The following is a 14080-nucleotide window of genomic DNA, read 5'->3' on the forward strand; positions in this document are numbered from 1 at the left end:
AAGGCCCATTGTTGGGCATCCGTGCCACAGCCAATGTTGGTAAATGCGGTATTCGTCACCATTGGGCCAACGAATGTTATCGTTGTTTAGCGAACGGTAGCAAAATACACAAAGGCCCATTGTTGGGCCTCAATACAGCCAATGTTGGTAAATGCGATATTTGTCGTAATTGGGCCATCGGATGATATCGTTGATTAGCCAACGTTACCAAAATAAACAAAGGCCCATTGTTGGGCATCAGTGCCACAGTCAATGTTGGTAAATGCGATATTTGTCATCATTGTGCCATCGGATGATATCGTTGATTAGCCAACGTTACCAAAATACACAAAGGCCCATTGTTGGGCATCAATGCTACAGTCAATGTTGGTAAATGCGATATTTGTCGTCATTGGGCCATCGGATGATATCGTTGATTAGCCAACGTTACCAAAATAAACAAAGGCCCGTTGTTGGGCATCAATGCTACAGCCAATGTTGGTAAATGTGATATTTGTCGTCATTGGGCCATCGGATGATATCGTTGATTAGCCAACGTTACCTAAATAAACAAAGGCCCATTGTTGGGCATCAGTGCTACAGCCAATGTTGGTAAAAGCGATATTTGTCGTCATTGGGCCATCGGATGTTATCGTCGATTAGCCAACGTTATCAAAATAAACAAAGGCCCATTGTTGGGTATCAGTGCCACAGCCAATGTTGGTAAATGCGATATTTGTCATCATTGGGCCATCGGATGATATCCTTGACTAGCCAACGTTACCAAAATACACAAAGGCCCATTGTTGGGCATCCGTGCCACAGCCAATGTTGGTAAATGCGGTATTCGTCACCATTGGGCCAACGAATGTTATCGTTGTTTAGCGAACGGTAGCAAAATACACAAAGGCCCATTGTTGGGCATCACTGCCACTGCCAATGTTGGTAAATGCGATAATGTCATCATTGGGCCAACGAATATTATCGTTGTTTAGCCAACGGTACCAAAATACACAAAGGCCCATTGTTGGGCATCTGTGCCACAGCGAATGTTGGTAAATGCGATGGTGGGCCAATACAAAATTAATGTTGGCTACGGAACGAACCTCATCCCAACGTTTTCCCTACCGTTGGCACCGTAGGCCCCAACGAAAATGCTACTAGGGATGGGTGGCGTTTTATAGGTTTCAGGGAGTGCCGGTTTCGAAAATAATGACAGTTTTGCAATCCAAGATGTTCACGGCAAACATCTTTGATCCCAAAACTATCATGATTTTCGAAACATGCACTCCCTAAAACGACACCCATGATGACTTTTATGTCAAAGTGCACGGCAGACATCTTGGATTCCAAAACAGTCATCATTTTCGAAACCGGCACACCCTAAAACCTATAAAACGACACCCATGATGACTTTTATGCCAAAGTGCACGGTAGACACCTTGGATTCCAAAACTGACATCATTTTCGAAACCGGCACACCCTAAAACCTAAGAAACGACACCCATGATGACTTTTATGTCAAGGTGCACGGCAGACATCTTAGATTCCAAAACTGTCATCATTTTCGAAACCGGCACTCGCTAAAACCTATAAAACGACACCCATGATGAGTTTTATGTCAAAGTGCACGGCAGACATCTTGGATTCCAAAATGGTCATCATTTTCGAAATCTGCGCCCCCTAAAACCTATAATACGACATCTATAATTTACTTTTATGACATATTGCTTTGCCGCCATTTTGGATTCCAAAACAGTCATCATTTATCATTTATTTTCATTTATTTATTTCCCACATATAAGCTGACAATATTTCACCAAAACGCTTACACGGTATAGTACAAAAAAAAATTAAAATTTAACAGTTGTGCATACAATAATAGTACATTACTACAGAGGCCGGGACGAAAGGGGTTGCCGGCCGAAGACATATAGACGGCCGAGCGAAGCGAGGCCGGATAGGTCTGAGCGCGGGCAACCCCATTTCCCGCCGAGGTATGTATAGTGCTTTTCTCAAACATGCAATGAAATAAATAAAATAAAAAATCCACGAAACCCAAGTTTTATTTATAGAAAAAACTAAAAGTAAACTACACCCAAAATATAACCAACACGTACCTATATCATTATCACGCGAATGTTTTACACGAGTCGTGTATTTTTACTACCCGTATATTTTCATGTATCTTTGATTTTTTCGCCTTGTATCCGTCTGACTGTCGTTTTCGTCACATTTTCATGTTGATATCATATTTCACATACATCGTTGCTTTATGCATGGAGTAAATAAGTATAATTTCCACAGTGTTGACGAGTTTGTAGTTACATTCATTTAAAATATGCCACAAAACTGTTTCTAATAAACTGTAAGCCATTTTTCTTAGTTTCTCAAATAATAAAATTGCCATAAGCAACCATATACATACTTCGTCTTTGACTTGGCGGCAGAGGCAGCAAGTTATTAAAATCAATTCTGCTTACGCTGCCAATTCCAACACCTACGATTACAATTAATATTAATTTCATTATTTCGTTGGAACTCATATTAAAGTCAAAAAATCAACAACGCACCATAAATCCAATAAAACAGAATGAATATTTTTCAACTTTACCTCCATAACAATTTAAAAAATATAACTACGCGTGTTTGAGTAGACCTTTTTACCGCTAACGTTTAGATGAAATACTTTGAAATGTTTTTATTTGTGTAGTTAATTTATAATTATAAAATTATTGAACGTATTATTTATTAAGTTCATGTTGATTTTATACAAATGAAACTGCAAATTATAGCAAACATTGATTTTTGTTTTTTTTTTATAAGCGTAGTGGCAGAGTGTCATTACGAACCATAAAGCAAATACTGCCTCTAGTTTTTTTTTAATGGATGAATGCCACGATGCTGTGTCACAAATATCTGTGAAATGAAAATTAAAAAAGAGGACTTTGCCGGCCTAGGCCTGCAAGATGTGTATGAAATTCCATTAACGACCTTTGGTCCTAGCCGCACCTGAAACGTCATACTTCGCAGCCTATTATAAGGAACATAACATCAATATTTCATTGCATGTTTGAGAAAAAATTAATAATCAAGTCACAAAATAAATTAAGCATACAATAAAAAATAAGTCACAAAATAAATTAAGTCACAGAATATACCAATTAATTACACAGAAACCACAGAATAAATAAATGTCACTATCAACAAGTCAATAAAACATAAACAAATAAGAATAAGTCAATAAAAATAATAATAACAATTCATTTCGATTCAATCGAAATCTGCGCTCCCTAAAACGACATCCATGATGACTTTTATGATAAATTTCATGACCGCCATCTTGGATTCCATAATAGAGTGTGAGCGGAAAGAGAAGAGTCGTGGCAGAAACGGGAACTAACATTTAAATTTTATATGGCAATCAAACCTTTGACACCTGTCTTGTAAAAAGTAAACAAACTTCTGTCATTGTATATTTTTATTAACAAAAACCGCAAGTATTACGTATAAAATATTTTCAAAACACGATAAAACCGTACATAAAATCACCAGGAAAATTATATTAAACATTGTTCGGTTTTGTCAGCGGGAAGAAAACGGCTAAAAGCCGACTATCGACTTACAAAAAGTCGCGGAACGTGTTTCCGCTATTACGGGTATTGATGTTGTATTTAATATTAAATAATTACCTATTTAATAAGCCCCCTAAGTAACTTGTCTCCAGTACATAATCGGTAAGTATATTAATTCAAAATATATTAATATTCATCAATATGCAGGTCATTCATGATCTTTAAAATAACTGACAAATACTCTTGATACTTGCCATTTTATGCATATTTATATGTAATTTTTTTTTTCAGGATTGTGTAATCCTACCTACCTACCTACCTACGATAAAAGACCGCTAAGTAGGTGATATGCAAGAATTCGTAATCTACGTGCCGGATTCAAGCACATCCAGTTTAGATGAAGATAGTTCTATGAGTGTCCCTGGTTGTACTGAAGCTAGCTCAAACATAAGTGACATTGAATATTTTTTATTCAGACTTCGATTACAAAGAATAAAACTTTTTCTTATAAAATATTTCTTTATTTGTAAGTTCGTTTACTAGGTTCTGTTAGTTACGAAATTATATTTCATATTTAGCAGTGACTTTTCGGCGAAGTAAAATATCGTGAGATAAGAGAACCGGACATATCCCAATAAGGCCTACCTACTTATGCACTATTTTTATTCATATTCATATTTATTATTAATAATGTACACATACATTACAAGTCAAGTTTACAATGGGTGAAATATATCCCAGATAGTAAAATTACAGTTCTATTGCCCAATTTCTACCCGATCTACCCGGTTTCCTATTAAAATAACTGTTGGACTGCACAGATTAGGCAGTACATAAATGAGACTCTATCTTGTTTGGTACTAAAATTACAGTTGTATTGGGCAGATTCTTAACTAGTTTTAGCAGTTTTGTCAATCGCACTGTCACTTTTTAGTATCTGAGACATAAAAACAAGAGTATGTTTTAAAAAGAAAACTAGTGCCTGCGCTAAATCAGAGGATTGAGTTGAGTTGACGAGCCGACACCACCACCAGGGTCCGTTTAGTCAGCCGTGGTAAAAAAACCGGAACAAAAGGGATTCAAGTATCATGACCTTTAGTGTCGTACTGTAATCACGTGACCAGTGTTAAAACCATAAAAAATAGCACTGGCGCGCCCTCAAATCCCACGACTCTTCTCTTTCCGCACAGACTCTAAAATAGGGAAATTGACCTGTGTTTAATACAAAACATATAGAGTGTAAACTTAGCAAGTATTTTTTTATATAGCAACACATTTTGTAGTTGCCTTAAAATTTGCATGTGGCAACTCTCTCTCTTCTTTCTCGATCCGAACCAACCAACACGTCCCGCGACCATTTTTTTAATTTTAATTAATTTAGAACTCAATAAAAGTTTATTAAAACATAAAAGCGCATTTTGTATTCTCCATGCGCAAGTGTCCGATGTTTCGTCGAAATAGTGTTCGCGGCAAGTGCGTGCGCGAGCTGGCTGGCCGTCTATACCGGCTGGTGTCTCGTCGTGGCAGTGCCTAGGCTGGCGCTGCTGGCCTGCAACTTAGTTCTATCTATCATAGAACGAAAATCATACACGGATTGGAGAAAAGAGCATCATCAAAAACCGCAAGTAATTCGGTATAAGTCGAAGTTTTCGACCACCGGCATTCCTCATTTTTAACCGACTTCAATTTCATAGAAGGAGGAGGTTCTGTATTCGGTTGTGGTTTTTTTTTTAACCGACTTCAATTTCATAGAAGGAGGAGGTTCTGTATTCGGTTGTGGCTATTTTTTTTTCTATGTACGTTCACCGATTACTCCGACATCCGTAGTCCGATTTGAGTAATTCTTTTTTGTTTGAAAGGAGATACCTCCGAGTTGATCCCATTTTAATTTGGTTCTGTTCTGATGATGGGATCCATGAGGAATTGAGAGAACTCCTCAATTTTTAAAGGCACGTGTTAAGTGATTTCAGGGTTTTCTAAAGTAACTCGAGCATTTGCTTCCGAAAACCACCAATTTGATGTACTGCAACTGTAGCCTTACCACGAGTTTGACATTGACATATTCGCTAACGTCTTATGCATCTAAATGTAACTTTTTATGCATCTCGCTCACACTAAGATTAGTACGAGCGAGATGCATAGGAAGTAAGTTACACACATGCTAGCGAATATATCAATGTCAAACTCGTGGTAAGCTGGTAAGGCTACTGATCGGGGTTTAGGGTTAGGAGTTAAGGGGTCAGGGATTAAGGGGTCGGGGAATGGCGGTTGAAGGGTTGCTGGTTCAGGATCGAGGGGTTCCTGCATCAGGGGTTGATGTGCTGTGAGGTTGAGTGATTGGGTCAGTGGCGGGGCGGGCGGATGGATTTAGTTGACAGGAATTATAATTTCCCAGACGGACTCGAGAAAATTCCTGATTACATATTTACTAAAGTAATAGGTACACGAATTTAGTGTTAAACATGATCTTGTTTTTCATTCATGCGTCGCGCTCTTAACAATGCGTTAAAACTAAAAATAGTAAAATAAAAACTTTTTACAAAAAAAAAATAAACCGACTTCAAAAAGGATGAAATAAAATATTATCCTTTTTTATGTCTATGCGTTACCAACTGATATGTTTGAAGTCGGTGCCAAGCCAAGTAGTAACAATACCAGTCAAAAATAATCAGCTTTATGGCTATAAATCCCATTAGAACTGTACTAATAACTATTATAAATGTGTAAAGAATTCTGTCTGCCTCTTTGTCGCCTTTTCATGGCTAAACAACTGAACCGCTTTAGGTGAAATTTGGCAAGAAGGTAAATTCCTTGAATTGTTTTATATTTTGAAATGTAGTCCTCTGGATAAGGGACGGGAAATAACTCAGTCCCAATTCCACACTTGCGTGCTATAGACTGTTCGAGCATTAGTAAGAAATGCTCTTTAAAAAATACGACGGCACAAAAATGCATTAATATTTACACTAATGTGCCGACAAACACGGTACGGACTGCGCCAAGAAGGTTTGATCGTGTGTTCAGAGGTGTGTTCTTAGGTCCAGTCGACGTCAATGATATGTTTACACTTTTGCACCTTACTCCTTTGTAATAAGGCGAAAAGTGTAAACATATTTTTAACGTCGACTGTACCTACAGAAAGTACGTTCATTGTCGTCGTGTAAGGCAATCCAACGTAGGTAAATCCTTATCGAATCGTACCATACGTCATGGTATGCTTCAAAATTTGGCTTGGCACCGACTTCAAACATATTCAGTTGGTAACGCATAGACATAAAAAATGATAATGTTTTATTTCATACTTTTTGAAGTCGGTTTAATTTTTTTTGTAAAAAGTTTCTATTCAATATACATAGAGTGAAGTTGGCGCGACCCGCAGCCATCTTGCGGAACTTCGCAGCGGTTTTTGACATTTTGTGTCATCTGTCACGTTTGACATTGACGTTCAATAAAAATCAAAACAAAGTGCAATCAACGTCTCTGTGCCGTCGTCGTTTAAAAGTGTTTGTGCCTTCGTTCGTCGTAAACTAGTAGTTCGCCACGAACTGCGAACTCGCGGTTTGGAAAAAAATATACAGGCTGATTCAGGAGACGTGAGCAGGACTAATCCTGCACACTCAGTAAAGTTAGGTGAAACAACCACACTTTTTCCTATTTTTTAACTTTTTGGTGAGGGCGAATTTAATCCTCTACAATCATAGTCACCCTACAAGACCTAATTAATAAGCATAAAACCTCTTTAACTTTTTGATTACGAAGAAAATAAACTGTCAAACTTGGTGAGATACGAGTTTTCAAAAGTAACCAGACCGCGACGACAGTGATGACATTCAATTTGACACAGAATATCGGTAGTTTAGTATTCTAATTTTAGGGTGACCATGCATGTCGTAAATATTTTTTTTTTTCAACACGACTAGAAAATTAACGTTAACCTCACTAATACTGATACGAAAGTGTTGCTTATAATTTACGAAATGCGCAGTATTAGTCCTGCTCACGTCTCCTGAATCACCCTGTATAGAGCGATTTTGTTGCACCTACTTATAACATATAAACATAATAATTTTTTGCCTATTTAAGTTTAATTCTAAGGCTTATAATGTTTTGTAGCATTGCCTGTAAACATTTTTCAATGTGGTGTTAAATAAAAAAAGGCTGCTATTTAACTGATCACCAGATTTAATAAAATTTAATACCAAAAAAATCTACTTTACCACCCTAAAATAATAAACGATCACCAAAATTATAACACCATTTTAATGTGAAATGATTACCAATTTTATTACATTTTACTATCCTATTAAAGGAAATGACACCAAACTAATCATTATTAACCCAAATATTGTAAATTATTACCAAATTTCAAACCCCATTTTAATGTGAAATGATAACCAAATTTTTACATCTTGCTATCCTATTAAATAAAATGACACCAAAATAATCATTGTAAACCCAAAAATAGTAAATGACCACCAAAATTAGAACTCCATTTTAATGTAAAATTCTAACCAAATTTTTAAATCTTGCTATCCTATTAAAGCAAATGACTCCAAAATAATCATTGTAAACCCAAAAATAGTAAATGACCAACAATAATTGTAACCACATTTGAATTAAAAATGTGCAAATATTTAATATATCGTTATCCTATTAAATTAATTAATCTACTTCGTCATCTTTTTCTAACCTAACCAAACCCACTTTTCTAGTAGCATTTCGTTTCTGTATGGGTTGCAGTTCAAACCTAACCTAACCCACTTTTCTAGTAGCATTTCGTTTCTGTAAGGGTCGCAGTTCAAACCTAACCTAACCCACTTTTCTAGTAGCATTTCTTTTCTGTATGGGTCGCAGTTCAAACCTAACCTAACCCACTTTTCTAGTAGCATTTCGTTTTTGTAAGGGTCGCAGTTCAAACCTAACCTAAATCACTTTTCTAGTAGCATTTCGTTTCTGTATGGGTTGCAGTTCAAACCTAACCTAACCCACTTTTCTAGTAGCATTTCGTTTCTGTATGGGTCGCAGTTCAAACCTAACCTAACCCACTTTTCTAGTAGAATTTCGTTTCTGTATGGGTCGCAGTTCAAACCTAACCTAACCCACTTTTCTAGTTAAGTAGCATTTCGTTTCTGTAAGGGTCGCACTTTAAACCTGACCTAACCCACTTTTCTCGTAGCATTTCTTTTCTGTAAGGGTCGCAGTTCAAACCTAAGCTAACCCACTTTTCTAGTAGTATTTCTTTTCTGTAAGGGTCGCAGTTCAAACCTAACCTAACCCACTTTTCTAGTAGCATTTCTTTTCTGTAAGGGTCGCAGTTCAAACCTAACCTAACCCACTATTCTAGTAGCATTTCAGTATGCTACTAGAAGAGTAGGTTAGGTTAGGTAGGTATGCGGTGCGGGGTACGGGGGGTTGAGCGGGAGGGGCTAGTAATTTTGGCATTTTTGGCATCATTTTACTTTATTTGGTAATATGTATACATTTTTTGGTAATCATAGTGGTTTATTTAGGTGAAAATATCGCATTAATTTGGTCTTCAAGATTTGGTGATCATTAATGATTTTTGGTGATCATTCAATATATTTGGTATTCGAATACAATTTGAAGTGCAGTCGTAATTAAAACGGTGGTACTTTTGTAATTTTAGGCCTTATTTTTTTGGTGTTCAGTAATTTTTTTTGGTAAGCATGATTTTTTTATTTAGGGTACCAAAGTATTTTTTGGTGGTCATTATATTTGTAGCCATAAAAAAATTCTATGTCTATGTCTATATATGTATATAGTGCGACGTAAAATAGTAGAAAATAATTTTTAAGAAAAATAAACCGACTTCTAAGGAGGTATAGTCAGACCGTAAAAAGTCTGCAGCGATTTTGATAGCCCACGCAGTGCAAGTGTCATTTTAAACGTCAAACTTCTATGAAATAATGACGTATACATAACACTTACACTGCGTGGGCTATCAAATCCGCTGCAGACTTTGTTTGGTGCGACTCTAAAACCACCCATTTTTCTAGTAGGTAGCATTTCGTTTCTGTGAGTGTCGCAGTTTTAGCCTAACGAATCCACTTCTGTGATAGCAGTTCGGCTCTGTGAGGGTTGCTTTTTATGTGAGGATTTATATTAATTTAGAACTCAATAAAAGTTCATTCGAACATAAACGCGCATTTTGTATTCTCCAATCTGTAATAAAGTCCAATTTAGAGAGGTCATAGATTGACGTTATCTCAGACAGACGATTCGGTTAAGTTGTGTTCTAATGTATGGGGAAGACAAACAAGTTATAGCGAGCCTTTTATGAATGTAGTATGATACCTTTGGGTATGGTGCTTTACCCACGCTAGCGTCCCCTTCCCTCCCCCTGCCGCAGCCCCCCTTTTTGCATGAAATATGTCCCGATTCACAGTTTTTTTCAGTTTTTGGGGAATGTATACAATATAAGAAAAAAATGACAATGAAAGAAATAATCCCTATTAAATTTAGTCTACTTTAAAATTGCCTTGAGAAGGTACTATCAAAAACTAGTCTTTTAGGCTTATAATCGCGCAAATCTAAAAGGACACCGAAATTTTCGTGGTTTTCCCGATTATTGACAAAGTTGAGTTCGACGCTCGAGGTCTCAAACTTGGATATTCATTGAGCTAACATCATAAATAAGTCTGCAAAAAATCAGAACTACCGGATTAGACGCAAAAGAGCCACATTACAAAATTCGACAAAGTTACTGGATTATATTAACGTCGTTCCAATATTATTGTGCCGCTAAGCGACATAAGATAAGTAAGGCCTGCAGGCCGCGAAGCCAACATGCCCATAGCTTACGCTCCATAGCGATTGAAACGCAACTGTCACTGTCGCACTGGAAGAGAGATAGAGAGACACAAAGCGTTTCGTTGTCGAAGCTATATAGTCTGTTCGAGAAACGGAAAACGGTGAAAAATAGAGATAATACTCCTAAAAATACGTGTGATACCTCATTAGATTCGTAATGGTGTCTAGAAAAATGTATTCGAAGCGTGTAGTAGCACACAATAAAATACTAAAGTTATTAACAAAAAAAGGGAGAAAAAGGTATTAGATTTTTCTTATTTCCCAAATATCTAAAAAAGTATTAGTATTTAAAAAACCAAAATTAATATTATAAAAGAGGAGGATATTTCCAATCAAACATTCCATACTTCCAGAACTGTATCTCCATGATTTATGGAGGGCTGTGTTCAGCGTTGAATAAAAAGTGTAAATAATGGAGATACAGTTCTGCAAGTATGGAATGTTTAATATTAATTTTGGTTTCTTAAATATTAATACTTTTTGAGATATTAGGGAAATAAAAAATATCTACTTTTCCCCCTTTTTTTATATATAACTTTTGGTATTTTTTGTGTGCTAATTAATACACGCTTCGAATACATTTTTCTAATGAGGCATCACACGTATTTTTAGGAGTATTATCTTTATTTTTCACCGTTTTCCGTTTCTCGAACAGACTAATATAGTGAGGGTGTTAAGTGCAAGAACCTTTTTTTTCTTGATTAAAGCATGAAACTTGGCACAGTTGTTCCTTATATCAAAACAAGCCGATTTAAATCGGTAGCCCACAGGAGCCCCCCCTCTGGGGCCTAAGAGGGGGGGTTAAAATACCGCTCCGCCCGGCTTCATTCTAAAAATTCTAACAGGCCCCGTTTAGCTAATAGTTCATATTTGGTATCAAATTCGGATAAATCAATAACTTACAATTCATTTCTGGTATATTTTTGCAATTTCTATATTTAAAAAAAAACCCTCAATAAATCTCAACGATTAACGCGTTCTTGTCATCAGCTCCTGATTGCGATGTGTTTGCCAGCAGATGGGTGAATGTGTGTCGTGAATGTCTGAAATACTGTGAGAGGATGGATGAATGATACTTTTTGATTTATTTTCTTTTCTATTGTTTAATCTTATTGTTTGACATGAAATTGTATATTACCTAGTTGCATATTTAAAATCACTTGACATTTTTAATTTATATTATTTGCATGACTAAATTATAATTAAATAATTAAAAACTATTTTTCCTATTTGCATGTATAAATTTGCCAGCGCTTTGGTGCGAACTGTAATGCTATGTAAATATATTGTAATAAATAATATATATATATATAATAATATCTAATTTTTAAAGTGTAATTTTTGTTTTTTATTTATTGTAATAATTAAACTGCCCGGTTTTTCTACATACAAAAAATATGACGATAAAGCCTATTTAAAGCAGATTTTAAAAACATTACTTTTACTTACCTTTGTTAAAAGGGAATTGCCTAAAAAAACTTATATCGCCTCGCGCCGGTGAATATCTTTTTACCGACATCGGCATTGATATAGACAACATCCGAGGTACACACTCTGGAGAGTCTGGAGACCGATTAAATGTATTGTTTATTGTTGTAGATTCTATTATAAAAATAGAAAAGGTATAAATATTTTTTTTACTATTTCGTTCAGTGAAAAAAGGGACCTAGGCAAAAATTATCACAGAGCCTCGCGTTTGAAATTGAAATTGAAATTGAAATCTTTATTGTCATATTGTGAGTTACAATGATTTTAAAATTATGTTAAGGTAGAATCATCACAATCAAGCGCGATGCGGAGTACAATGTTAATACTAAAACTAATCTTACAGCTAAATACTTATACAAATGTCATGCCGTTACATGTGATACGAATAAAATGATGGGTAATATGTCAATGAGCAAATTAATAAATATTACTATTCTTACTAATTATTGTTTGAAGGCATAAAGTGGTCACTTATCTTATAGTAAGATTTTTCTAGGCACCATTTATAAAGTTTTCGTCCGAAGTCAGGTTGTTCAAGTATTTTAATTTCATTAGGCAAGTGGTTAAATGTGTGAACAGACATATAAAACACACTCTTTCTAAAGTAAGCTGTTTTGTGATCAATGGGATAGCACAAGTTAAAGCCATGGAGTTTTGACGTTATTCTCGGATTGCTTTTTTGTACATTAAACTTGTGTAGATTTTTTTTCACATAAAGACAGATTTCATATACATATAAAGAGGGGACCGTTAGTATTTGTAATTCCTTGAACAATGGCAGGCACGAGTCTCTACTACGGGCGCTACAGATCGCCCTTACACATTTTTTCTGCAGCTTAAAAACTCTGTTAATGTCTTGTTTGTATAGAAGCATACTCGTATTTATATTTAATTACACAAACGGGTCTACCGCGATATAATTTCATTGTTTTTACCTTTAATTCCGACGTTTCAGCTGAGTTGTTTGTGTAATTAAATATGTGTACAAAACGCGAGAGTTTAAAGTGTTATACTCGTATTTAGTTAGTGCCAACCACACCATGGTCCCTGTTCTCAATTAATAAGAAGTAAACTGTAAGTATTATTTAATCTACTTACTTACTTATTACATTATACCACACTTTAATTTTGTGTCTTGTGTATTAATACAGTTCCTTCCCCCGAAACATGAATGGGCACATTTCATCATTCACGTAAGTATATAATAATATGTCAGTTTCAACCATATTCTGGCCTCAGCAGGGTTGCCAGAACAATTTGGAAACAGTCATCTGCTCCTTTCTTCCATTCCCTAGAAGGCGGACTGAGCAAGTTTAAAGAGGAACTAACGTTCTGACCTCAAACATATATTCCTATCCTTCTGTTTCAGTAGTCGATTCAAGTAAAGAATTATTTAAGGCATTTTTTAATTATTTAGCATTGGCTTTATCTGTAAGGTATTCACTTTACTTTACTTTACAAGGCTATTTCACCTGTTATCATAAAGTTATGATAAACTTTTGGCGAATGTTATTTATTGATATTGCTCCATCCTGTAGGAGCTTGAATCCAAAGGGTCCATGCTTAGATCTCACTTTTATACACCTTATAAGTATTCCATGGGGAACCCGGGTTAAAATCCTAGAAGGCATTTATTTGTGTTTATCGTGAAAGCTTGTTTCTGAATTACCTATGGATGTTTTGAGTGTATGTGTCAAATAAATATGATATATATCATCTAGTACACACATAAGCCTTATTGAGTTTACAGTATTACAAGGTCGATCGAGAGAATGCTTGGAATACGAGTACGACTCCTAGTTTTTCAGGGCCCGATAGAAATAAATTAGAGTTTACTTTACCATGACGGTAAGCTTCACTTATAATATAACCACTGATCTTTTAGTGAAACTCATTTCTTTACCATTTTCAGACACTGTGTTGAGAAATCTTCGAAGAGTTGAAAGTCCTTATTTATGCCATCGCGAAATTGTGTAAGAAACATGTCATAAGTAATGTTCCTCGTGAGATTCCGAATACTCGAAGAACCATGAAGAGTCTGATTCATTTAATATGATGGCCCTAGTTGCAGATGCTGTAAAACAGTGATTGCAAGGTATTGATACGCACAGTAGACACAGACGTTGTAGTCATAGAAGCTAGACTAGATTCATGCGTACGAATATTTCCCCAACTACAGAAATTGTGGGCTCACGTTGACACAGTGG

General features: G+C 35.8%; 1 long non-coding RNA gene across 1 annotated transcript in view; it reads right to left on the minus strand.

Moving 5' to 3' along the window:
* The window catches only part of LOC134804170 (uncharacterized), a 442923-nt gene that overhangs the window by 207087 nt on the left and 221756 nt on the right, over positions 1-14080 (minus strand). The gene's annotated exons all lie outside the window — the stretch shown is intronic.

Source organism: Cydia splendana, chromosome Z, assembly GCF_910591565.1.
Source record: "Cydia splendana chromosome Z, ilCydSple1.2, whole genome shotgun sequence".
In the NCBI taxonomy this organism is placed as follows: Eukaryota; Metazoa; Arthropoda; class Insecta; order Lepidoptera; family Tortricidae; genus Cydia; species Cydia splendana.